The sequence below is a fragment of the Mauremys reevesii genome, unplaced genomic scaffold (genome assembly GCF_016161935.1).
Source record: "Mauremys reevesii isolate NIE-2019 unplaced genomic scaffold, ASM1616193v1 Contig140, whole genome shotgun sequence".
NCBI classification, from domain to species: Eukaryota; Metazoa; Chordata; order Testudines; family Geoemydidae; genus Mauremys; species Mauremys reevesii.
The window spans coordinates 107,797-134,345 of NW_024100761.1; the positions used below are offsets into that span (position 1 = coordinate 107,797).

Below are 26,549 nucleotides of genomic sequence, written 5' to 3' on the forward strand. Positions count from 1 at the left end.
TGATATGCTCACTTTGGCCTTTGTAGCTTAAGGAGCGATCTGCTGCCAGGTGAATGGGATGCCTATACCACACCGAGAGAGAGTGAGTTGTGGCAGTCCAACAGAACGGTGACAAAGCCATGGACGACAGTGGCTAAGGGCTAGGGAATAGAAGTGCAGAAAAGAATTAAATGGAACATCATTTTGCTGTTTCCAGGCCCCGATGGCCTACAGTAATTCCATGTTGGGGGGGAAATGGTGGTCTCCAAAAGGGAGGAGGTTATAAATCCACTACAGAAATTCATGGACTCATAGATTGTAAGGCCAGACGGTACCATTACATCATCTAGTCTGACCTCATGTATAACACAGACCATTAAATTTCACCCAGTTACCCCTGCACTGAGCCCAGTAACTTGGGTTTAACTAAAGCATCTTCCAGAAAGGCATCCAGTCTTGATCTGAAGACATCAAGAGATGGAGAATCTACCACTTCCCTTGGTAGCTTTCTTCCAATGGTTAACCGCCCTCACTGTTAGAAATTTGTGGTTCATTTCTAATTTGAATTTGTCTGGTCTTAATTTCCCACCATTGGTTCTTGTTGTGCCTGTCTCTGCTAAACTAAAGAGCCCTGTAGCACGTATTGCCCAAGTGGAGATGGGAGATGATTTCTGGTGTGAGTATGAGGCTATTGAGCTGGCTCCAGGACAGCCCCACACCTCATCCAGCTCCTCAGTGGCCCCCATGGCTCCTTCTCTCCCGCACCCTTGGAATTTTGGGTGAGGATGGTGAGCTTTCCCCTCCCCTCCATTTTCTTCTGAGGGTAGCCAGCTGGCCCAACCCCCATGCATGTTTTACGAGGGCTGACACGTGGGTCCACAGTGCTCCACTTCTCTGGGTGCAGGTCCCAGGGATCTTCCTTCAGGCAAGAGCTGCCGCCCTTACCCAACTTTTCATCATCCATTGACAAAAATGAGGTTGCTTGCTAGGCTCCATCTCTGCTTTTTATAAGCAAAGCTGGTGGGATGGTGAGGGGAGGGAGACTTAATCTCCAACAGTGTTTTCCAGGATCTCTGGTTGTTCTTAGGGTAGTGCTACAGGGGCCAGGCAGTTTGGGTTTGCACATTTTTGATTTCCAACTCACGTTCAACTAACTTTAAAGTAGAACCTGAATTTGTAATTTCTAGGCTTAGGAATGAAAGTTTAGGATATTTTTTTTTAAAACAGCATTTTTTAATCTCTTTCTACAAGGTTGGGGGCAGGTCACAGTAACTTCAATGTCAGTATGACAAAGCCTTCTGTCTGGGAACTGTTTACATGTTGGCTGTGAAGGAAGAGTTTGCTACACAATGGAAGCCCAGATACTGAAACCTCAAACTTTGCCAACAACAGCACATGTACGGGGCATCACAGCCACCTTTATCGACAGAGCAAATTCTTGCCGACACCAATCCCAATGTGATCTGTGAAGCTAGGCAAATGCACTGCCCTTTTCCACAGCAGACTATGGGTGACCAATGGAATATGCATTGATTTCTCACTGCGAAGTAAAGGGAATGGAAAAACTGTATAAAAATAAACTACAATAGAACCTCAGAGTTACAAACACCAGAGGTATGAACTGACCTGTCAACCACACAACTCATTTGAAACCGGAAGTAGGCTATCAGGCAGAAGCAGAGGGGAAAAAAAGAAGCAGCAGCATATACATTATGTGACTGTTAAATATAATCTACTAAAAAAATAAAGGGAAAGTTTAAAAAAATTGACAAAGTAAGGAAACAGTTTCTGTGCTTCTTTCATTTAAATTAAGATGGTTAAAAGCAGCATTTTTCTTCTGCATACTACAGTTTCAGAGTCAGTTGTTCACTCATAGTAAAGTATTCAGTCAGTGTTCAGTGGTAAACTTTTGAAAGAACAGCCATAACATTTTGATCAGAGTCACAAACATTTCAGAATTATGAACAACTTCCATTCCCAACGTGTTCATAACTCCAAGTTTCTACTGTTTTAATGAAAACTAACTGTAAAAATGGGACCACTTCCTCCTGGCCTTTTGAAGAGCTAATGTGTCAAATCGGTGTCAAATGAATCAAAGTTTTTTTTCCTAAAAAGTTGGTTGGTATTTCCAAATGTTTAATTTGCCCCAAATAGAACATCGAGTCCCTGGGGAAAGGCCCCACTCAGATGGGCATGCAGGCACGAGGGAAAAAATTGTCAGGATGGATAGACTAGTAAGTTCAAAACACACTGGGGAGGAATCTCAGAGGAGTCTATACTATCACCTTAGCTTTGTAAAATGTGACACGATGGACCAGTCGTGTGAGCCTGAAGCTCACTCGCTCTGATTCAGAATCATTGTTGGTAGGAAAATGACTTTCCGTGTATGGAAATTAAGGAGTCAGTTAAACTGCTTTTCTGTGGAGATAATAGAGAGCACCATGTGGACCTGTTTGCACCCTGCCAGAACCCCTTTCTACTGGTAGATGGGGAAGGATAGCTCAGTTGTTTGAACTTTGACTTGCTTAAATCAAGGGTTGTGAGTTCAGTCCCTGAGGGGGCCATTTGGGGTAAAAATCTGTCTGGGGATTGGTCCTGCTTTGAGCAGGGGGTTGGACTAGATGATCTCCTGAGGTCCTTCCGACCCTGATATTCTATGATATGATTCTAGGAAGACATGAGGCTCCTGCATATGGCCCGTGCCCTGTCAGGAGCCAAGCTGTCTGGAAGAGGGCTCCTGAGATGAAGCAAGGTGCCTTTGTTCTATGTTAGCAACCAAGACCAGATTCAGCCCAATAGAGTCGGCTTTGGACAGCTGCACGTGACCTAGCCAGTATGAGGCTATGAAGATTATAGAACCCTTGTATCTTCTGAGATGCGCCAGTGCCTGTTCACCAGAAGCAGATATTAAGGTCCACAGGAGCATTCTTCTCCCGGAGGTAGAGAGAGCCCCCTTGCTAACATTATCTATTCTCCAGGCTATCAGCAGAAGGCTGGTAGGTTCTTGTTCAGGGATGTGGCAAAGAGAGACCTCCCTCTCTCTTGTGCCCTTTGAGACTGGGCTCTCTAGGGAAATTCCAGCCTTTTCTAATGTATGGTCGAGAGAGATGGGGGCGGGGTGGGTGAGACTTGAGATGTGGCAAATTGGAGCCATCCCTGAATCCTGAATGTTCAATCCTAAGTCTTCCATAGATGGTGGCTTATTTGCTGAGTCCTCAATTGACAAGATGCAGCAAGAAAGAAGAAAAGGCTCCTCCCATCCACAAAACTTCTTATTAGCAGATGCCCAAGTGTGTCTGCTCAGAGGTGGAAAACACTCATATGGGAATACAGGATCAATGAGAGCTACAGATGCACGTGGATTGAAATCCACACATAACCATGTGGTCCCCATCATCCATTACTACAGCTCTGTGATTCCCCCTCCCTTCCCCCTCTCACTCCCAAATACAGGAATCTTTCTAGAAACCCACGGCGGGACTGGACAGACAGAAATTCTCATTTTCCTCTCTGCTTATCTCCTGCAGGTTTTGTGATTGCCGTTTGACAGCTGCTTGCTGTGAGGATCTCTCCTCTATTCTTGGTACCAAACAGACCTTGATCGAGTTGCACCTGGCAGGAAACAGCCTGGGAGAATTAGGAGTGAAGCTGCTGTGTGAGGGATTGAAGCATGTGAACTGCAAACTGCAGAAACTGAGGTGTATATTTACCATTTTTTTTCCGTAAAAGACTCCATGGAGTGTGAGGATGGTGTAAGATGGTGGCTCCCTGCAGGTACATGAAGTCAGTGTCTACATTGCAAAAAAGACCCACAGCAGTGAATTCTCAGATCCTGGATCAACTGATCCAGGTTCATACTACAGGACTAAAAATAGCTGTGTAGTGAGGCGGTGTGGCTCCCCTCCACCCTGGAGCGGGACGAGCCCATCCGGAGCTCAGAGTGGGCGGAGCTAGGGAGCTCGGAGCCCGTCTCTCAGAGGGTCAGGCGGCAACTCGTAAGTATAAAGGCTCGCCCTCAGAGCTCACTAGGGAGCCAGTCGCCAGGCAGGACAGACGTCTCCAGCCTAGCCCACGACTGGGAAAACCCCGTGGCCCAAGGTGCACACCAGGACTGGCCTGACTTGCCCTGCCTTGCCCTGCGCTCGCTACCCAGAGGAGGTGCCGGACCTGCCCTGCGCTCACTACCCGGAGGAGGTGCCGGGGCTGTCGCTCACCCACTGCCCCGAGGAACCCATGGTGCTGGACCCCCGGAGGACACCACCCTGACCCAGGTACTACCCGAGGGGGAGTCTGGAAGTAGCCTGGGGGCAGCCGACCCTAGCACTGCCAGAGCCCATGTCAGTTTGTTGTGGTAAATAGAAGCTAGGCACTTCCCATGGCCCCTCCAAGCTCACCGAGAAAAAGTTTTGAACGGTTTCACAGCCGCATTTCGGGATTCACCAGCCCACTGAAAATGCAGCCACCCACTACCCTCATCTTCAGCTTAGCTGAACGCACACTTGTGGAACACAGGCTAATGGCCATAACAGATGCCCATAGAAGGACCCCAGTGTAAACTTCTCTTTTACAATCCCACTTCTGCCAACACCAAGGTTAAGATTCATTGCTGAGCTTCTAAGAGGCGCAGCAAAGATCTCACATTCCAGAGAGGGGGTGGAGCTAAGTGGATTTAAACCACCTTTACGCCTCCCAGATTCAGGGCTGCTCCAGGTATTCAAATAGTTCCCTAGTGTAAACTAGAGCTGCTCTGAGATCCCCAGGCTGCTAATGGACAACTCTGCAGCTTGCAACAGATGAGAATCCCAATAGCTGGCAAAGCAGAGTAATTGTTCTAAAGGAAAAGTTATTTTGATTCTGGAAGAGTGTGTCCACACAGGGAGCTATTCTGCTCAATGTCCTTGTATAGACAAGCCCTCAGTATCTAGCCATCATGTTTAAGGCCTGATCTACACTTAAAATTTAGGTCAATATAGCTACAAGGCTCATAGGTGTGGAAAAGTCAATTAAAATAAAAATAAATTAAAAATTCAACCCCTGGTGTAAATGCAGCTAGATTGAGAAAAGAGGACAATATATCTTCAGTTTGTCTATTTTGGTCATAGTCTCCTTGATCTGGGTGATATTTCTTTCTAAAGCACTGAGACTTTTAGTCTACAAGAAAGAGAAACTCTAATGTACAACTGGCTTCCTATATAATTCCCTTATTCTTCATTTTTCACACCAGTCTCTATGCATTTGTTTATTGATGTGTTGCAAATCCTTAGATTAAGGGTCATGGGGACTATGGTAAATTCTTCTTGGCTTTCCACGCTGGAATTTCAATTGAGAGGAGAGGACTGGATGGACAGACATGCTCATTCTCTAATCTGTGCATCTATCTCTTTCAGATTGAAGGCTTGTAAACTCTCAGCTGCTTGTTGTGGGGAGCTCTCTTCCGCTCTCAGCAACAACCAGTTGCTGACATATCTGGACCTGAGAGATAATCAACTGGGAGCTCTGGGAGTGCAGCTGCTGTGTGAAGGACTGAAACAGCCAAATTGCAAACTGCAGAGACTAGTGTAAGTATTGACCAGTTTCCTCTATGTAAAGACCTTGGCAGGAGGCGTGGATGGGGTACAATAAATTTCCTGCAGGTACGTGGTGAGGTTAAAATCTGAGTCTCTCCTATTAATGCCTCAGTTGGGGACACTTTCTCCCCACCCCCAAACATGTGAGAGCAAGAAGGAGCCACTACCCAGGAGGACCCTTGCAGTGAATAAAAATCACCACTTGCAAACCAGGACAGCTCTGATCCCTCTGTTAACTATTTCTCCTCATGTCCAGTCACCCCCGCATCCACTTCTCATCCCTCTCCCCTGCTCTGTAGGGTAGGTGGTGGGAAGGACAGGAACAGTCTCTATTCCTGAAGCCAAATGACATGCCCTCTTAGAGCACCATCTAGCTGAGGATCTCAAAGCACTTACAGAGCTGAGGGAATTCACCTCCCACCCCATTGAGCCAATTGGAGACAAAATAATATAAGATTCATTTAAGTCAGTTCCTGCTGCCTTGATCCCCTCCTGATTCTCCCTCTGTCCCTGACCCTGCCCCACCATCCAGGTTTGTGACCTCCCTGTTGATTTTTACTTCCTCACGTCCCCTCACCTACACCCAGGCTGCCATTGAATCTTCTCGGTTCTCCATCCCATGTCCTCCCGTCATCGTTCAGCCGGATGAAAGCAATTTTTGCTGCACACAACATCCGAATACTAAGGTGCTCCCCAACCCCATCTCCAAGTTTTACTGTTGACTTCAACAGGAACAGGATTTGTCACCATTCTGCAAACCCTGACAGTAAAAAGCTTCAAAAATCCTCTCGCCTGTGGACAGGAGGAGGTTCTCCATCAGCCTTGGCAGTGCCGTGTCTGTTCTGTGTCTAGGCTTAAAACGCAGCTGGATATTGCCAATGGACAGGTGAAGTTGGATGCAAATGTTCAGTAACTGCTTGACTAGATTGCTCAGAAACAAGAGACTTGATGATACCGGGCATTCACATGTAAGGCTGGTTGTATCAAGCAATGAATTCTTAAGTCCTGGCCAGGTTACTGCATGCTCCAGGTTGGGGGAGCAGATGTCTGTCCTCAAAAGCAAATGATGACAGTGTTTGTTAGTAGGGTTTCTAGATGCTCTTGCTCAGAGCCGTTCTTAGGGTATGGCGAATCAGGACGACCCCTCTGGGCCCCGCGCTTTTTGGGGCCCTGTGGGCCAGAGCAATTCGCCAGCACAGTCGCTCCCAAAAGTGACGGGTCAGTCCCGGAAGTGATGTATTCATCACATTCACCCCGGGCCCCGCACCCCCCTAGGGATGGCCCTGCTCTTACTGGCCTGCACTAGCCACAGAGATCAAGGATCAGAGTCATAGGCAGAGGCTCAGATTTCCTCTAGCATTGTCTAGGATTCCTGTTTTGTGAATGAACAGAATTCTGAGGAGGGTTTTGTGTTGTCCCTGATGGCCATAGAGGCCATCCTGAATGTGGAAGACCTTCTCTGTGAAGTGGGTACAGTTCCTCACGCTGAGTGGTGCTGGGCTCTGGAGCTAGGAGGCATCTAGGTTAACAATGTTATTGACAATCCAAAATAGTTCAGTGGGGTGTGACTTGGGGCTTGTCTACCCAGCCCTGCAGTTCAGACTACAGGGGTATGAAGTGCAGCATGCACCAAACTGCTGTGCTGTAACTCCCCCATATAGACAATGCAGGTGCAAACAAAAAGGTACCTAGTTCATGCTAACATAGTCCTGTTTGAAGAGGACTATGTTAACACAAGCTAGGTACCTCTTAGTTTGCACTAGGACCATCCACATTGGGGTGCTGTGTGCACCAAAATGCTGTACTGTTGCAATTCACACCCCCATAGTCCAACTGCATCAATGTAGCCTCGGTGGTTGTTATGGAAGAGGAGAAGGAGGATCTCTTAGTCTCCTCCAGGGACAAGGAGCAGGCAAAGAAGAATTCGTTGTTCAGACATCTGTATCTTCTTGAGTGTTCTCAACACTGACACTTGGGTTTTCTTGCCTCCTTGCATCATCTGTCACAGGAAGAAGAAACCACAAAGCTCTGTGAGGGCCATATGGGAAGGAAGTGCTTCAGAACCAAAGTATTCATGGCTGCGGTCAGTCAGTGACTGTGATGTCTCACTGGTTCTTCTAGTCCTTGGCTGCTGGGCTAGGGCATCAGTGCTTTGTGGGTCTAACTGGATCAGTGAGCAATCTAGGATGGACTATGATGTTAAGAAAAAAATTAATTAATAAGCAGCAGATTTAAAACAAACACAAGGAAATATTTTTTTCACACAACACACAGTCAGCCTGTGGAACTCCTTGCCAGAGGATGTTGTGAAGACCAAGACTATAACACGGTTAAAAAAAGAACTAGATACATTCGTGGAAGATAGGTCTACCACTGGCTATTAGCCAGGATGGGCAGGGATGGTGTCCCTAGTCTCTGTTGACCAGAAGCTGGGAATGGGCGACAGGGGATGGAGCACTTGATGGTGACCTGTTCTGTTCATTCCCTCTGGGGCACCTGTCACAAGACAGGATACTGGGCTAGATGGAGTATGGCTGTTCTTTCTATGTTGAAGGTGGCAATCTGACTGGCATCAGGGATTGATCCACATTCATTATAAAGGTCAGTATGTGACCAGCTGTGTGTGTGTTTAAGGCCTAGGGACTGCCTGTGAGAATCCAAAGGTGAACAGGGCAAATAGAAAGTTTTGTGCATTGAATCAGGTGTATTGTCAGTGTGGATTGTTAAGCCTCCAAGAATGAGAAGCCTCAGGAACTGCATCACCATGTGAGCCAGTGTCTCTGTCAGCTCCTCCAGAAAACTTGAGCTCTCTGTAGGTAATAGATCTGTGCTATTGGAATGTCTTATTGGGCTTGTCATTGGTCTCTCAGATTAAGTAGATGCACTCAAGGGATTTTGTTATAAAGGAGCTTCTTTTGCATTTGAAGCTGGGTGGCAATAACATTGGTGCTCCGCTGCTGGAACTGCCTAGTCTGGGTCTGTAGGGCCCTGTGTCAGCTGGAAGGATGAAATGATCCAGCTCCCAGCCTGCTGTGTCAGATAGCCAGGCTCTGGGGATGCAGACCAGATCAGGGATCTAATCCAAGCTGATAAAAGGCTTTTCAGCCACTAACCTTGCTTTGTTCAACACAAGCTTTGATCCTGAGGTGTGCCTGTGTCTGTAGTAATTTTGTGTGCAGTGGCTGAAACTCATTTGCACTGGATTGGTGGCTGGTGCCTAGAGTAATGCTTTCCAGAGGCTGGCTTGTATTTCTTGTGTGTCTTCCATGCAGGGCCGGTGTAATCATTTAGGCAAACCAGGCGGCTGCCTAGGTGCCTAGTGGTTGGGGTGCCTAAAAGCCTGCTCAGGTGAGGAGGTGGAGTGGAGGTGAGCTGGGGTGGGGGCCGTGGGAGGGCTGCCCACAGTAACAGGGGGGGCGCACAGGGGAACTGCTCCCCGCCCCAGATCACCTCCACTCTGCCTCCTCTGCTGAGCACACAGCCCCAGCTCTAATTCTTCTCTAATTGGTGCCACAAGCCTGGGAGGGGAGTAGAATTAGAGCGATGGCATGCTCAGCAGAGGAGGCAGAGCCGAGGTGAGCTGGGGCAGGCTCCCAGGCGGGATTAGCTGCTGCAGGAGGGGCTCCCAGGCAGGGTTAGCTTCTGCGGAGAAGAGTCTCCCAGGAGGGTTAGCTTCTGCGCGGGTGGGGAGTCTCTCCGGCGGGGTTAGCTTCCACATGTGTGGGCGGGTATCTGCGGGCAGAGTTAGCTTCCGTGTGGGGGTGTCTCCTGGGCGGGGTAGCTGCAGGGGGTAGCTGCTGCTGGGGAGAGTTAAAGGTGGGAAGGTGACGCAAGGTGGAAGTTTCATGCCCTAGGCGAAACTTCCTTGCACTGGCCCTGCTTCCATGTAAATCTTGGATTGGAGTGGAAAAGTCTCATACCCATGAGACACTCCCACAGTCTTTTGTTCACATGAAGGCTACGTCTGCACTCGGAGCTGGGAGTGCGATTCCCAGAGTGACTAGACACACTCGCACTAGCTCTCATCGACTCAGCATGCTAAATATAGTGATGTAGCTACAGTAGCGTGAGCAGTGGCATAGGCTAGCTGTTCTGAGTATGTATCCGGAGGGCGGGGGATAGGAGTTCGCCTCCCCACAGCTCTTCATGGCTTTTGCATTTTTGCTTGGGTAACTCCAGGCCCTGGGTAGTCAGCTTCCTGAATTTCCTGGACACAGTTCCTCAAATCAGATATTGTGCTTGGACCCCTCGTCACTACTCCTAGTATCTATCCATTGATAAGTAGCTCTCTGCCCTTGAAGCCTTAGGCTTTGTTTGCAGTTGGAGCTGGGGGTGTGTGATTCCCAGCTCACGTACACACATTAATGCTAGTGCTGATCTGAGCTAGTGCACTAAAAATAGTAGCGTAGCCGCGGTAGCACGGGCAGTGGTGAGCAGTGGCATGAACTAGCCACCACCACCCAGACATTTTTGAAAAGTTAGGTGCAATTTCCTGTATTTTAGAAGCTTTTCATATGTTTCAAAGTCAGAATGCTGTGCAATAAAAATAATGTAATAAAATAATCAATAATACGAGCACAGCCGCTGTTCATCTAGACTTCTGTGCTAGGATAACTTGCTAGTGCATCAGGTAACGTACTGTGAAACCAGATGTGCATCAAAACCACAGGACCCCTAAATATATATGATTATTTCAGGTAGATGCAAGCATGAAATATTCTAAAACCTAGCACTAGCATTGGGGAAAAACTTGTTGAGGGAGTGCTATCAATTCTATAATTAAGTTTGCATTCAGATTTGCAATTAAAGGAGGACTGAAAACCCATTATTTTACTATAAAGATTTTGAGGTAAACAAAAATCAGGTTATTCCCTCCTCTAAGCTCTGGTCAAATGGACTCCCATGCCCACTTACCATTCCTAACCAGGCTACAGAGACCCCATTGTCCTATGAAGTCACATTGTCTGATATATAATATTGTTGCCATCTCATAATTTTATCACAAATTTTGATATTTGATGGTTTTTCTTAAAGTCACAGCTCCTGGAGTCATGTGAATAAGTGAGCCCCTCACTTTTTAAAAATGAAGGCTAAGTTTCTAGCCCTTGTGGTTACAGATAGAGCCTGAAAACACAAACCCTAAAGTCTCAAAAACCAGAAGACAAAGAAAAAGAACCCAAAATGTATTTGTAAAAAAAATCCCATGAAATCTAAGCCGATATCGTGACTTTTTGGAGCCTGACTCATGATTTTGGAACTTTTGGGGTTGGCCACACGTCATGAGTATATTTTATTGCAATGTTGTGGCATCAAACTTGATATAAAATAATATAACAGAGTGCCTCTAGATCTCCCCTTTACTATTTTTAGTTTTTCTCTGCTTGAAAGTTTTCTTCTCTCCTTTCTCTGACTCTTTTTCCTCATTGTTTTTTAGTGTCTGTTTTTACCCTCCAATTAACTTCTCTCTTCTGATATTTTCCACCCTCTAAACTTCTCCATCCATCTTCCCCATTTTCCTCCTCCTGACCCTTTCCTAGAGCCTTCCTTGAAACTTCACTTTCTCTCTCTCTTTATAGTGCAAGCAGTGGGGCTAATGCAGGAAGTCACACCCAAACCTGGTTCTGGCTTCTCACTGGTCAAGGGATGAGTCTTAGGACAGAGTCTAGGGCTGGTTTTGTGGCTCATTCCTGATACTGATTGGTCAGGGAAAGGAGATGCTGGGTGGGGCCACTTGTCAGAACGGCTGTGATGAGCCTCATTCACTCTCTGATGGATCTGCTCTGCATTTGTCTCTCCTGCAGGTTGAGATTTTGCGGTCTCACAGGCGCTTGCTGTGGGGATCTCTCCACTGTTCTCAGCAGGAGCCAGAGCCTGACAGACCTTGACCTCAGTTATAATTTTTCTCTGGGAGAGGCTGGAGTTCAACTGCTGTGTGAGGGACTGAAACATCCAAACTGCAAATTACAGATGCTGGGGTAAGTAATATTTGGTCTCCTCTGTGTATTTTCAGATGACATCTATGTAAAGTGCTTCACAGGGGCTGTAGCTGGTGTCTGCCCCCTGTAGGTATATGGAAAACTGAGAGTTCAGTGTCTCTGCAGCACCATTGTCAATGTCTCACAACATGCACCCAGCCTGCCCTGTTTGGAAAATGGAAATATTAAGCAAAGGTGGGCCCACAGCAGACAGCTGGTAACACGGTCCCAGTGAATAAATATTTTATTTTTTTAAACCAATTCTTCCACTAACAGCCCATTTTAAAGATAACTTTAATGACTTTGACACCTTTATATATTAACTTTAAAACTTATGACATTTTTCTGCACAGATTTAAAGCCTTCCATGGCGTCAAAGCAGCTGAGTGCACATACCCCAGCCCAGTGAGTGGCACAAGCTGCCTCCTTCTGAGGCAGCTGTCAATCAGAGTGTGGTGGGTGGTGAGGTAGGAGTGATCTGTCACTAACACAACTTCCAGAGACCCCTTCTCTGCAGCACATTAGATCCAAAACTGGTGGGGGGTGGGCACTGCACCAGATTCACAAGGCCATTATTTCACCTTGTGCCCTGCTCCCTACAGTGTATTTCCCCGTGAGTTGTCTAGTCTACTGTGATGATGGCCCAAGTCATGGAGCTTCCACCCCTTCTGGGGGGAGACTATTCCATGGACTATTCCAGTAGATCTGTCAGAGCAGCACAGCAGTGAAGCAGACACACTTCAGTTGTGTATCTTCCCTCCCACTCCCCCCCATATCACTCTCAGTGAGTTACTGCTCCCCACCCTCCTCCGAGCTGTGAGGGAGAGATGGGGCTGTTGCCACCAGGAGAGGTGCCACCATCACTCTCTGCAGGGCTGTGGGGGAGGAGAGGCCAGTCGTCACTGATGGTGGAGAAAAAACAAAGAGCTTTGAAATGAGTCCTGTCTACCTACATACTGACAGGCAGAGCTTTGAGATGGGGACAGAAGCAGCTCAGCCCTCCAGCCATGGGTCTGATGTTCTGGGGAAAGAGTGGGGGTCCCTGGATTAGGAGTTGGTGGCATTAACCCCAAACCTCCAGTGATAGACAGCAGCTGCAGAAACAGAAGGCTGATTTTGACATTCACTTTGCTGGTGCTTTTGTCTCGAAAATCTGCCCCAAAACGGCCCTGGGGAACATTTTGGACTGGAGAGCTTATACTGGCTCCATCTGCTTAGACCAGAAAGGATCCAGAGCGCTAGCAATGAAAACGTTTGAACTATTTTCCATCCATGACCTTCCCACTCCCAACCCACTAAAAGTGACCCACAACCTGCCCCCTCCCTTTACTTCAACTGACCAGTCACTTGTGGAGTGCTGCGTAACCGACATAATGGGCCAGACTGTGCTCTCAGCTGCTCTGTATTTGCAAGTCTGCCTTTATTGACTGCAAGGGATTTGCTCCAGAGTTACACCAACATAAATGAGAGCTAAACCCTGCCTGACGGGTGTGCATGGAAAAAATCCACACTAACGGCCTTTTGTGTTTTTATTCCCCCTGGCCTCTTCCCACAGCGCTGTCGTCTCTCCCTGCACTCCCACAATAATAAATCTTTCTAGAATTACATGGACATCTGTGAGGGGAACACAGTGCATGGGTCAGAAATGAATCGTTTTCCATTCTCTCTTCATTTCATGCATGCTGGAGTGGTGCAGACTCTCAGCTGTATGTTGTGGGTTCCTCTCCTCTGCTCTCAGCACCAGCCAGGCCCTGACAGAGCTGAACCTTTGGGGGACGAAGCTGGGAGATTCAGGTGTGCAGGTGTTGTGTGAGGGACTGAGACATCCCAACTGCAAACTGCAGAAAATACTGTAAGTACTGGCTGGTCTGCTCCAGTCTGTGCCTGCTAGCATGGTAGCTCTGGCTGCTGGGTTACCGAACTGTAATGCTTGTGCTCCCACCAGCCCCAGGCCCTGCACCTTCCACTCCATAGAAATATATGGCTGAAAGGGACCTCGAGAGGTCATCGAGTTCATCCCACAGTGCAGAGGCAGAATTAAGTAAACGTAGGCCATCCCTGACAGGTGTTTGTCTCACCTGTTCTTAAAAACCTCCAAGGACAGGGATTCCACAGTCTCCCTAGGTAACTTGTTCCAGGACTTTACTCTCCTTATAGTTTGAAAGTGTTTCCTAATATCCAACCTAAATCTCCCTTGCTGCTGATTCAGCTGATTACTTCTTGTCCTACCCTTGGTGGACATGGAGAACAATGGATCACCATTCTCTTTATAACAACCTTTCACATAATTGAAGTCTGTTATGTTGCCCCTCAGCCTTGTCTTCTATAGACTAAACATGCCCAAGTCTTTCACCCTTTTCTTGTGGAGCTTGTTTTCTAAACCTCTTTTCACTTTTGTTGCTCTCATCTGGACTCTAATTTGTCAACATCTTTCTTGAACTGTGATGCCCCAAACTGGACACAGTTCTCCAGCTGAGGCCTCACTGGTGATGAGTAGAATGGGACACTCACCTCCCATGTCTTACCTACAATTCTCCTGCTAACACGCCCTACAGTGATATTAGCCTTTTTCCAAAAAATACATCACACTGTTTACTCATATTCACTTTGTGATACACTATAATCCCCTGGTCGTTTTCTGCAGTACTGCCCCCTAGCCAGTTATTCCCCATTTTGTAGTTGTGCATTTGATATTTTACCTTCCTAACTGCAGAACATTGCACGTCTCTATTTAATATGATAAATTTCAGACCAATTTTCCAATTAATCAAGATCATTTTGAATTCTAATCCTGTCTTCTAAAATTGTTTGTAACCCCTCCCCAGCTTGGTGCCATCTGCAGATGTTATAAGTGTGCTTGCCACTCCATCATTCAAGCTGTTAATGAAAATATTGAGCAGTTCCGGATGCAGTACAGACCCCTGAGAGACCCTGCATGATATATCCTCCCAGGGGTAGTTTCAGGCCAAATTTGCAGGACCAGCAAAGCTCTGAAGACTCAGCTGCAACAGCAAATGTCTTATTGAGAGTCGGGAAGAGGCAGCAGGTGTATGGGGTGGTACCATGGTCCTAGCACTGTACGGCAGCAAGACTCTGGTAATCAGGAAGGATATTTCAGCAGAAGCAAATCTCAATCAGCAAAGCAAAACAACTTAAACACATCAAATCATAAACCACCCCAGCCTGAGGCTCGCTCAGCCTGGATTTGCAGCCATCTCAACCCACAGCCATTCTGCACCCACTGGCTCCCCAACAGCTGTTTTTATAGCCCTTTCCCTGAGCACCTGTGCAAGGACAGATTGAAGGAAGCCAGAATTAGCCCCTTACTCGCTGAGGGCCTGGGATGTCCCTAGCCCCTAAGTATTTGGCTAGTGGCACATGTGGCAGGAGCCATCCTTTCCTCCCTCCAGAATGGAAATGAAACCCTCTCCAGACAGATACCGACACCAGTGAGGGAACCACAGCCAACAGGGAGGAAACAAATGATCACTTCCCTCTCTGTGTATTTGTCTCTTGTAGGTTGGGGAGTTGCAGCCTCACAGCTGCTTGCTGTGGGGATCTCGCCACTATTCTCAGCACCAGCCAGAGCCTGACAGAGCTGGAACTGGCGGATAACAAACTGGGGGATTCAGGCCTGCGGCTGCTGTGTGAGGGACTGAAACACCCAGACTGCAAACTGCAGAAACTAGTGTAAGTAACCGCTGACTTCCTGCAGTCTGTGCTTATTAACAGTGACCTGAGCTTTGTCTACTGAGGCATCTGTACTCCTGGCAGCTGAGGAAAACTGTTTTCTATCCTGAGAAAACTTAATATTCCCCCCGTTCTGCATTGTGATCCCACTGGTTAGGGCACTCACCTGAGGTGTGGGGGGCACAGGTTAAAGTGACTGCTCTGCCTGATTTGGGAGGAGACGAAGCTGGGCCTCACACAGGCCAGGTGAATGCCCCAATCACAGGGCTACTGGCTATTCTAGGCTTGCTCTGTCTGTAGTTTTGCCTTGAAAGTCCAGCCTGGCTAAGAAAGACCTTCCTGACAGGACTTCCATCAACACCACGACGTTCCCACAAAAAGTGTGTGACTAATCTGCATTTTCTAATGGAAAAACTATTTCACTGAAAAAAATCCCAAATGGTTCATCTAATGACCACCCAAAAACACCTACTCTCCTCCTGCGTACAGCTGAGAGACCCCACCACACTGTAGATTTGTCGTATTTTACTAGACAGAAGTTGGGTCACACGGAGCCTCTTCATGCCCCATAGATATTTTCTGTAGGTCCTCTGTTTATTGTACTCACTAAGGTTTGGTCCACACTACAAAGTTAGGTCAACCCAGCTACGTCACCCAGGGGCATGAAAAATTTACACCCCCGAGAGAGTTAAGCCGACCTAAACCCCAGTGTAGACAGTGCTAGGTCACTTACTGAGCATAGCATCCTGCTGGGAGCACATGGCTCCAGGATCTGCACTGGTTGCCCATTGGTCTCTGGGTGGAATTTAAGAGGCTGGTTCTGATCGATAAAGCCCTAAATGACCTGGGACTGGCCTACCTGAGGGATTGTGTCTGCCCCAACTGCAGTCAGCACGGGCACCTGAGCTGATTCCCCCTTTGTTATAAAAGAGAAGGGATGGTTGGCCTCTGTGAGGGCTCTGGGACTTTCCCTTTCCCGCAGTCCAAAATACCCCACATTTAGGGACCTTCTGGGCATGCTGCAATGAGCCTCTGTTTGATTGGGGTTTTAAAGAGGGTTGAGAAGGTGTTTTCTGTAGCTGAATGGATAAGTTCCTATTAGAATAATTAATTTAATGCTACTGGGGTTTTGGTTGTAGCTCTAATTGTGTGTTAGAGGTCTAGAGCAGGGGTGGGCAAACTTTTGGCCTGAGGGCCACATCTGGGAATAGAAATTGTATGGTGGGCCATGAATGCTCACAAAATTGGGGTTGGGGTGTGGGAAGGTGAGGGCTGTGGTTGGGGAGCGGGTTCTGGGTGGGGCCAGAAATGAGGCATTCAGGGTGCGGGAGGGGACTGTGAGCTGCAGTGGGGAGTGGGGTGCAGGGGAGTGAGGGTCCGGCTGAGGTGCGGCCTCTGGGGTGGTGCTGGGGATGGAGTTTGGGGTATAGAAGAGTGCTCTGGGCTGGGATTGAGGGGTTTGGAGGGGAGGGGACTCAGGGCTGTGGCAGGGGATTGGGGTGTGGGAAGGGGTGCAGGCTGGGGGTGCAGGTTCTGGAGTGGGGCTGGGGAGGAGGGGTTTGGCATGCAGGAGAGTTCTCTGGGCTGGAATGGAGGGATTCAGAGGGCAGGAGGGGGATCAGGGCTGGGGCAGGGGTTGGGGTGTGGGAGAAGCTCAGGGGTGCGAGGAGAAGCTCAGGGTGCAGGCCCAGGTGGCACTTACCTCAAATGGCTCCCAGAAGCAGCAGCATGTCCCTTCTCCAGCTCCTACACAGAGGCGCAACCAGGCAGCTCTACACGCAGGGCCGGCTCCAGACACCAGCATTCCAAGCTGGTGCTTGGGGCGGCATTCTGCAAGGGGCGGCAGCCCCCCTTGTTTTGCCCCCAAGCAGCGTGCCGAATTGCTGCCGTGAGGGGGCAGTCTGTGTGCCCTTAGCGGCAGGCGCATTTCGCGGCGGCGGCACCGGGCGGCAGCTTCTATGTTTAGCTGTCCGCAGCTTCAGCTAAACATAGACGCTGCCGCCGAATTGCCGCTCCACGGAAACGCCGCTGCCGCCCTAAGGGCACATGGACTGCCCCCGCCGCCCAGGGCGGCAATTTGGCGCGCTGCTTGGGGCAGCGAAAACTGTAGAGCCGGCCCTGTCTACACGTTGCCCCATCTGCAGGCACCGCCATTGCAGCTCACATTGGAGCACCGGAGGAGGACATTGGAGTGCATAGGAGCCGGAGCGGGGCTATGCCGCTGCTTCCAGGAGCCACATGGAGTGGCCCCCAACCCCGCTCCCCAGCTGGAGTGCCAGAGCGGGGCCATGTGGCTGCTTCCAGGAGCCGTGTGGAACAGCCCCAACCCTGTTCCCCGGCTGCAGCACCAGAGCACGGCAAGTCCCAGACCCCACTCCCCAGTAGAAGCTTGAGGGCCGGCTTAAAATGGCCTGCGGGCTGTAGTTTGCCCACCCCTGGTCTAAAGCCTCATGTAGGGGACTTTTTGTAATCTGAATCACAGTGAAATGATTTCTCTATTGCTTCCAAATTAAGAATCACTTTAGAACAGGGGTCGGCAACCTTTCAGAAGTGGTGTGCCAAGTCTTCATTTATTCACTCTAATTTAAGGTTTCACGTGCCAGTAATACCTTTTAATGTTTTAAGAAGGTCTCTTTCTATAAGTCTATAATATATAACTAAACTACTGTTGTATGTAAAGTAAATACGTTTTTTAAAACGTTTAAGAAGCTTCATTTAAAATTAAAGAAAAATGCAGAGCCCCACAGACTAGTGGCCAGGACCTGGGCAGTGTGAGTGCCGCTGAAAATCAGCTCACATGCCGCCTTTGGCACACGTGCCATAGGTTGCCTACCCCTGGTTTAGAGTTACACACAGGTATCAAGAAGGGGAAATGCAGAGGAAGAGGCATAAACAAGTCATCATTTTGCTCTCTGTATATCTTCATGTCCTACAGACTGGGGTATTGTGATCTCACAGTTGCTTGTTGTGGGGATCTGTCCTCTGTTCTCAGCACCAGCCTGACCCTGACAGAGCTCGGCGTAAGGTGGAACAACCTAGGAGATTCAGGAGTGCAGCTGCTGTGTGAAGGATTAAAACATCCAAACTGCAAATTACAGAAACTGCAGTAAGTACCAGATGGTTCCCTTTAGTCTGTGCCTGTTAACACTGTAGTTGGTGAGTTACACTCTGTTTATCAGGGTCACAATAACCTGCATAGAACCCAGCCATGGACCAGCCCCACTCTGCTCCCAAGGCAAAGAACAGAGACTCACTGATATCTTCATTGGTCACATTCTGCTAGTTAAACAACTGAATAATGAGAGAACTGCAGAACATAGGGCTAGAAGGGGCTACAATGATCAGCTGCTCTAACTCCCACCAAGATGCAGGAGTTCTGAGTACTGCAGTGGGCTCAGTCCCTGGGCCCTGTTCAGCAGGCAAAGTAGCTGGGTAATTGTCCTAAAGGGGCAGCCAAAGGTCCCTCAATACAGGGTAATCCTTAGGTGGTGCAAAGCAGGTCTAACCACATTTTTAGCTCCCTTCCACAGCATCCCTCCTGCCTCAGCATAGGAAGGGCAGAGAGGTTAGGAGGGGCAGGGTGGAGTGCAATGACGCTTCACCGGATCCTAGCCTGGCACAGCAGCTGGAGTAACTTAGAGCAGCCCTGAGATTCCTCTTAGTTATACCAGAGGCTGTTTTGGTCCCCATCTGGCCCAGGATCAGTGCAGTAGGAAGGTGGGTTACAGCCAATATCTTCTCCTCGAAGTCTCTCAGCAGTGCCAGATGTGAACTTGGTGCAGCCGAGGACAGAATCTGGTGGCTTTTAGCAAACCACAAATGCAGCATATTTTGACATTAGAAAACAATGATTTTACTCACTAAGGCAGTAACAACCCCAAATGTGTGCACACTGCCCTGAACTGGAGCTGTCACTCCTGCTCTCCCAAAAGAGCTGGAAAGAAAAGGAAATTGAACATGGCTCTTTTCTCCCAAAAGGGCTGTAAACAGTAAATGTGAATAAATATCAACATTAATGTGTTTCCCACAAAGGGGCTGAGACTCCCCTCTGTTCATTACCCATCATTTCACAGAATCATAGAAGATTAGGATTGGAAGGGACCTCAGGAGGTCATCTAGTCCAGTGGTCCCCAACCATTTTGTGACCAGTAGCACATTCATGTTTTCAGAAGAGCGTGGCAGGCGCCAACAATTTTTCAAGGCTTATTTTGTATTTGTACATTAAATAATACAAAAATATTTAATATTACATAATATATGAATCCAGAGAGAAGCCGGAGAAAAGCCACAAGGACAGAGAACACCGATGCCTGCAGCCCTGGAGTACTCTGTCCCCCGCAGGCGCAGGGCCCCAGATTCTCTTCTCTGCTGGGCATTAGGTGGGCCTCGCACCTGCCGGGGACCGAGAACACCAGCGCCTACAGCTCCAGAGTTCTCTGTCCCCGGCAGGCGCGGGGCCGTGGCTTCTCTCCGGCTTAAGCTGCGGCCCCGCACCTGCCAGGGACCGAGAACACCGGTGCCCGCAGCCTGCAGCCCCAGAGTTCTCTGTCCCTGGCAGGCGTAGGGCCGCGGCTTCTCTCCCCTGCTGGGAACTAGGCAGGCCCCGCACCTGCCAGGAACAGAGAACACCGCGCCCGCAGCCTGAGTTCTCTGTCCCCGGCAGGTCCCCTGCTGGGCACTAAGCGGGCGCATATAAATGCCTGGGCGGGCGCCATGGCGCCTGCAGGCACCACGTTGGGGACCACTGATCTAGTCTAACCCCCTGCTCAAAGCAGGACCAATCCCCAACTAAATCATTCCAGCCAGGGCTTTTTCAAGCCAGGCCTTAAAATCCTCTAAGGATGGAGATTCCACCACCGCCCTCGGTAACCCATTCCAGTGCTTCCCCACTCTCCTACTGAAATATTTTTCTTAATATCCAACTTAGACCTCCCCCACTGCAACTTGAGACCACTGCTCCTTGTTCTGTTATCTGCCGCCACTGAGAACAGCCCAGCTCCATCTTCTTTGGAACCTCCCTTCAGGTACTTGAAGGCTGCTATCAAATCCCCCCTCACGCTTCTCTTCTGCAGACTAAATAAGCCAGTTCCTCAGCCTCTCCTCATAAGTCATGTGCCCCAGCCTCCTAATCATTTTTGTTGCCCTCCTCTGACTCTCTCCAATTTGTCCACATCCCTTCTGTAGTGGGGATCCAAAACTCGATGCAATACTCCAGATGTGCCTCACCAGTGCTGAAGAGAGGGGAATAATCACTTCCCTTGATCTGCTTGCAATGCTCCTACTAAAATGCAGCCCAATATATCATTGGCCTTCTTGGCAACAAGGGCACACTGCTGACTCATATCCAGCTTCTCATCCACTGTAATCCCCAGATCTTTTTCTGCAGAACTGCTGCTTAGCCAGTCGCTCCCAGCCTGTAGCAGTGCATGGCCAAATCTGCATTGTCACCCCAGCTACTGATAACACAGCCCAGTCAGCAAATATGTCACTGAGAACCGGCTGTGGGCTGGCACCCAGTGCCCTTTCTGGCACATCCTTCTCATGGCAGCTAATTCAAGGCTGGTCTGCAACCCCACTGGCCAGAGCTCAGCCCTGTCATCTCTGGTCTCCTCAGCATCCCTGTGCATTGTCCTCCTGTGTCACCCAGCCTTAGCAATTGCCTCTCGCCTCCTGCTTGCAGGCTGCTCCACCCCCACATGTCCTGGTGCTGCTGCTCCCAGCCCGCCAGCCACAGCCTGCTTCTCTGATCAGCCTCCCTTCCCACCTGCCTCCTTGCCCTGGCTCTCAGGATACCACTGCCAGGCTTTCTGTCCTTGCTACCTGCAGCCTGCTGCTCACCCCACACACACTGGCCCTCTCGCCTCCCAGCCTGATCCCTTCTGTCCACAGGATGTCACTTCTCTTTCCTCGTCATTGTGATTAACACAGCGCCCCCTACTGGTGAGATGCTAATCTAGGTTCTTCCTCTACCAGAATAACCTAGCCCAGTGATCCCCAACCTTTTTGTGACCAGTAGCATATTCATGTTTTCAGAAGAGCGTGGCAGGCACCAACAATTTTTCAAGGCTTATTTTGTATTTGTACATTAAATAATACCAAAAAACATATTTAATATTACATAATATATGAATCCAGAGACATGCTGGAGAAAAGCCACAAGGACAGAGAACACCGGTGCCTGCAGCCCTGGAATACTCTGTGCCCAGCAGGCGCAGGGCTCCAGATTCTTTTCTCTGCTGGGCAGTAGGTGGGCCCCGCACCTGCCGGGGACCGAGAACACCGTGCCTGCAGCCTGAGTTCTCTGTCCCTGGCAGGTCCTCTGCTGGGCACTAGGTGGGCACACATAAATGCCCTGTCGGGTGCCATGGCACCCACGGGCACCACTTTGGGGAACACTGGTTTAGTCCTTTCTCTTCCTACCATTCTAGCAGGGAACCAGTAGGGAACCAGCAGGTCATTACAGTGTATTGTTAGGACCATCCCACCCATTAGAAATAGCACCTGTAATAAGATGGCCAATGTTTGTATGGTGGGTCCTGCGCTTTTCTTGGGAGGGGCTAAGACACTACCCCTTGCCTCTGCTCTTGGGTGCCAAGGGCCCCACTAGTGGCCCAGGAAGGAGGTAGAGGAGGGAAGTGGGAAAGGGGTCTGGGTTTTCTCCTCACTCTGAGTCCCTCTCAACCTCTGCGGGTTTCTTACCCTCTTCCCCCTTGGGTGGGGTTATCCTCAGTCCTTAGATGTTGGAGGAGGGAGTCTCCCTTACTTTGGTTCTCTGATCTCTCAAATCTCACAACACACCTCCAAGCTCTAGTCCTCTCTCCTTCCTCCTCTTCCCCTGACTGCCTGAAGCAGGGGGTTTCATTAGGTTCCTGATGGGGCCTTAATTGACTACAGGTGCTACAATTAACCTGTAGCAACCCTCCCTAGTCTACAGGGAACCACACCTTAATTAGCCTGAGGCTACCACTCTACCACTGCTCCCAGGCCCTCCTGTATCACACACCTCAATCTGCCTGTCCCTTCAACTCATCTGAACAATCGCATATAGAACACATAGTAACTGACACAACACCTGCACATGGTAAATTATTCCCTCCAGGGCTTATAGTGTTTAAGAGAAGACGGTGTGTTTCTATGGGGATCCCACAGGGATCGATTGGCCCTATGCTTCATAACATTTTTATCAATGACCTGGCAGACAACATAGTATCACTGATAAAGTTTGCAGATAACACAAAAATTGCAAAAGGGGAAATAATGTAGAGCAGAAGTTACTGCTACAGAGCAATCTGTGTTGCTTGGGAAATTGGGTGCAAGCGAACAATATGTACATTTTAATACAGACCAATAGAAATGTGTGCATCTAGAAACAAATAATTTAGGCCACACTTACAGGATGGGGAACCCTATCTTGGGAAGCAGTGACTTGAAAAAGACTTGAGGGGGTACGGTGGATAATCAGCTAAGCATGAGCTCCCAGTGTGTTGCTGTGGCCAAAAGGGCTAATGGCAGGGGCGCTCTAGCCATTTTGCTGCCCTAGCACGGCGGCACGCCGCGGGGCGCTCTGCCGGTCGCCAGTCCCGCAGCTCGTGGACCTCCCGCAGACGTGCTTGCAGAGGGTCCGCTGGTCCCGCTGCCCGTGGACCTCCCGCAGGCGTGCTCGCGGATGCTCCACCGAGCTGCGGGACCAGCAGACCCTCCGCAGGCATGCCTGCAGGAGGTCCACTGAGCAGCCTGCTGCCCTCCCGGCAACCGGCAGAGCGCCCTCGCGGCGTGCGCCCCCAAGCACACGCTTGGCATGCTGGGGCCTCTAGCCGCCCCTGGCTAATGGATGTATAAAGAGAAGAATCTCGAGTAGGAGTTGAGGTTATTTTACCTCTGTATTTGGCACTGGTGTGATGATGGCTACTGAAATATTGTGTCTAGTTCTGTGCCCACAGTCCAAGAAGGATGGTGATAAATTGAGAAGGTCCTGAGAAGAGCCATGAGAATAATGCAAGGATGGGAAAACCTGCCTTATAGTGACAGACTTCGATCTACTTAGCTTAAGAAAGAGAAGGCTAAGAGGTTACATGATCACAGTGTACAGGTACCTACGTGGGGAACAAATATTCGATAACGGGCTCTTCAGTCTAGCAGAGGAAAGTATAACAGGATCCAATGGCTGGAAGTTGAAGCTAGACAAATTCAGACTGGAAATAAGGTTCCGTGAGGGCAGCTAACCACTGGGACAATTTACCAAGGGTTGTGGTGGATTCTCTGTCACTGGCAATTTTAAAATCAAGATTGAATATTTTTGTCGACAAGCTCTGCTCTAGTTCAAACAGGAATTGTTTGGGGGACGTCCTGTACTGCAGGTCAGACCAGATGATCACAGTGGGCCCTTCTGGCCTTGGAATTTATGACTAATCTCAAAGGCTCCTCTCAGAGCACTGTGGTTTACTGTGCATGCCTAGAATGAAGACTGCTGATGCCAGCGAATGGGGCAAAAATAAGCAGTCATAAATCTTTGTATCTCTCTGGCTCCTGCAGACTGAGTGGTTGCCATTTCACAGCTGCTTGTTGTGAGGATCTCGCCTCTGCTCTCAGCACCAACCAGACGCTGACAGAGCTGATCCTGGGAGAGAAAACAATGGACAACTCAGGTGTGAAACAGTTGTGTGAAGGACTGAAACACCCAAACTGCAAACTGCAGAAACTGGGGTAAGTTACAAGTGGGCTCCTTTCACGAGTGTTCCTTTCACATGGGGCCAGGCTTTCGAACGTGCTCAGCATGCAGTAGCTTATGACTTCTATGGTCAGATTTTCAGAAAAGCCAGCAGCACCCTGGATAAATGGGACTTCAGTCCCCTTGAACATCCAGCCCCAGTTGTGGGTGCTGAGTTCTTTGGAAAATCTGGCACATAGTGATATGATTTAAGCTCTTTCTCCTGGGGTCACAATGTTATTGTCCATGCACCCAAGAACTGGCACCTAGTCTCCTCCTGCAGAGAATGGAAGAGAGATCCACTGCTGTGATACCAGTAGAGCTGGGTGACATTTTTTGCTCAAATAGTAAATGTGCAGAAAAATGCAGTTTCAGGATGAAAATATTTGCAAATGGAGGTTGCATTTGGTGAATAATTTTGGCAGAATAAAAAGCTGGCCTTTTTAAACAAAAGATTTGTCTTGTCACTTTGAAACAATGTTTTGTTTAGAAATGTAGCTAATTTGATTAATTTGTTTTTTGAGGGTAAAAAACACTTAAAAAGAAACTAAAGAAAACCACAAAAAGACCCGAATTTTTTTCAGATCAAATAAATTTTCATTTGGCACCAAAAAAATTGTTTGTTTGATTTCTTTTAACAACAACAACAACAAAAACCCTGAAAATTTGAGGTTTTGATTCAAAATGAACCTTTTCTTTTTTTTTTCTTCAGTTCAGCCACCAATCTGAAAAATGTATTATTCATGCGGCTTGACTAGCTTAAACATGGGATAATAAAGTGGCTGAGCACTTCAAAGGCAGCGTAGTTTTGTGTTAGAATTAGGGTGATCAGACAGCAAGTGTGAAAAATTGGGACAGGGGTGGGGGGTAATTGGAACCTATATAAGAAAAAGAGCTAAAAATCGGGACTGTCCCTATAAAATCGGAATATCTGGTCACTCTAGTTAGAATCTCAGTTATTTTACTCAGTAAGCAGGACTGAGAATACGAGTCGGGGGTGTTTCACAATTGAATTAAAATAGCCCTCCATGCAAATGATAATTTACCACCATTTCAACAAATAATTCTGGGACAAAGCCAAACAAAGAAAAAAAGAAAAAGGAAAAGAGGGAAAGGATACAAAGTTGACACTTAATTGTTTTTGTTTAATTTCTTTTTCTATCTATGATGGCAACCCTGTTTCTTCACTCTTCTCCTCCTCATCTTGGTTGTCTGTCTATTCAGTAGCTCATACAGATATTGGTAGGATTGGAAGGTCCAGCCGGCACCTTAGGCAACTGACATCTGCCTTTTCCTCCAGAACAATTTCAGGCAGTTTTAAACTGTTTTAAAGATCATCTTAGTTCATAAAAGCTACCAGAGTTTCAGCTTAAGCAGCATTTAAATCCAGCACACCTGGACAGCCGGACAGCTACAAGAGAATGTTTTGAAATTTCTATACCACTGGCCTGAAGGGGAAAAGGCAAATCTATAAAAGAGAGAGAACTAAAAGGACCAGAAATAAAGGAAGATAAAAGACTGATGGGAATTAAAAAATGGAAGTAAGTTCTGTGGAGCATTGAGATAGCAAATACATTTAAACAACATCCAGATTTCTACACAGTCCTAGACATCCCCCACACAGCCTTTGGTTCTGGGATGTTCCAACCAAAACACATGATGGCAGCTTTCAAAATGATTTAGATTTAGAACAATAACTTTATAGATTAATAACAATTCAGAAACAAATAAGTTCGCTGAAGTCTGTTTTCTTGCTTGCTATAAATGTCACATGCTGGCATCTCCCTCCCTCTAAGTGGGCCGAGAGTTACGCACGTCACTCAAGAGCAGCCTCTTCAGCAGGCAAGGACGGGCCTCGTCAGACTCCAAAGGGAATCCAGTGCAGATGGTGACTATCGGTGTGGACCAGAAATGTGTGGGATGGGGAAAGAAGATGGGCCCAAATAGTTATGTCTGAACATTCATTGCAATAGTCTTTTGTGTCCATTCCAGAGATGATTTCACTGAAACCAATGGTGTGCGGCTAACTCTGCTTCAAAGGGACTGTGTTCTCAGGCATTATGTCTAACACTTTTTCTTGACTTGTTTTTCCCCACAGCTTGAGCAGTGTCAATGTAAATGAAGAGACACAGAGAGAGCTAGATGCTGTGAAAAAGAGGAAACCTGATATGGTCATACATATATGGAAGAATTGGTGAGCAGGAGCCATTGCACCGACACTGCTCTGGCCTGGCTGTCGGCCTGCTAGCTGGGACAGCAGCTAGGGACAGGACCTGCCTCTTTTAAGGCATCTCTGGCATCACCAAGGACTCTGGATGCATATTCTCCTGCTGGTGTTAAGAGTGAGAACCTCACACTGTGGGGAAAATACGCCCCGCTTTGTGAGCTTGTTGAATTTACACATTCAGCCTCCACAGGCGCAGGACTGGAAGAGACTGTCAGGTCTGTGAGAACCAAAGGCTTATTATGTGGAGCTGGTTAGGCTTTTTAGGTTCACCCACTGATATCTGCCCACATCCTCAAGGTTGTAGACCCCTGTTGCTTATTGAAAGAAATGTTTGGTTTCAGTTTTATAAATTGTATTAAAACTATTACACCAACAAACTGTATCACCAAAGTGAAGCTACTAAT

At 48.3% G+C, this 26,549-nt stretch overlaps 1 pseudogene; it reads left to right on the top strand.

Moving 5' to 3' along the window:
- The window catches only part of LOC120393058, a 57,344-nt pseudogene extending 31,070 nt beyond the window's left edge, over positions 1-26,274 (top strand).
- The last annotated feature ends 275 nt before the right edge of the window (positions 26,275-26,549 follow it).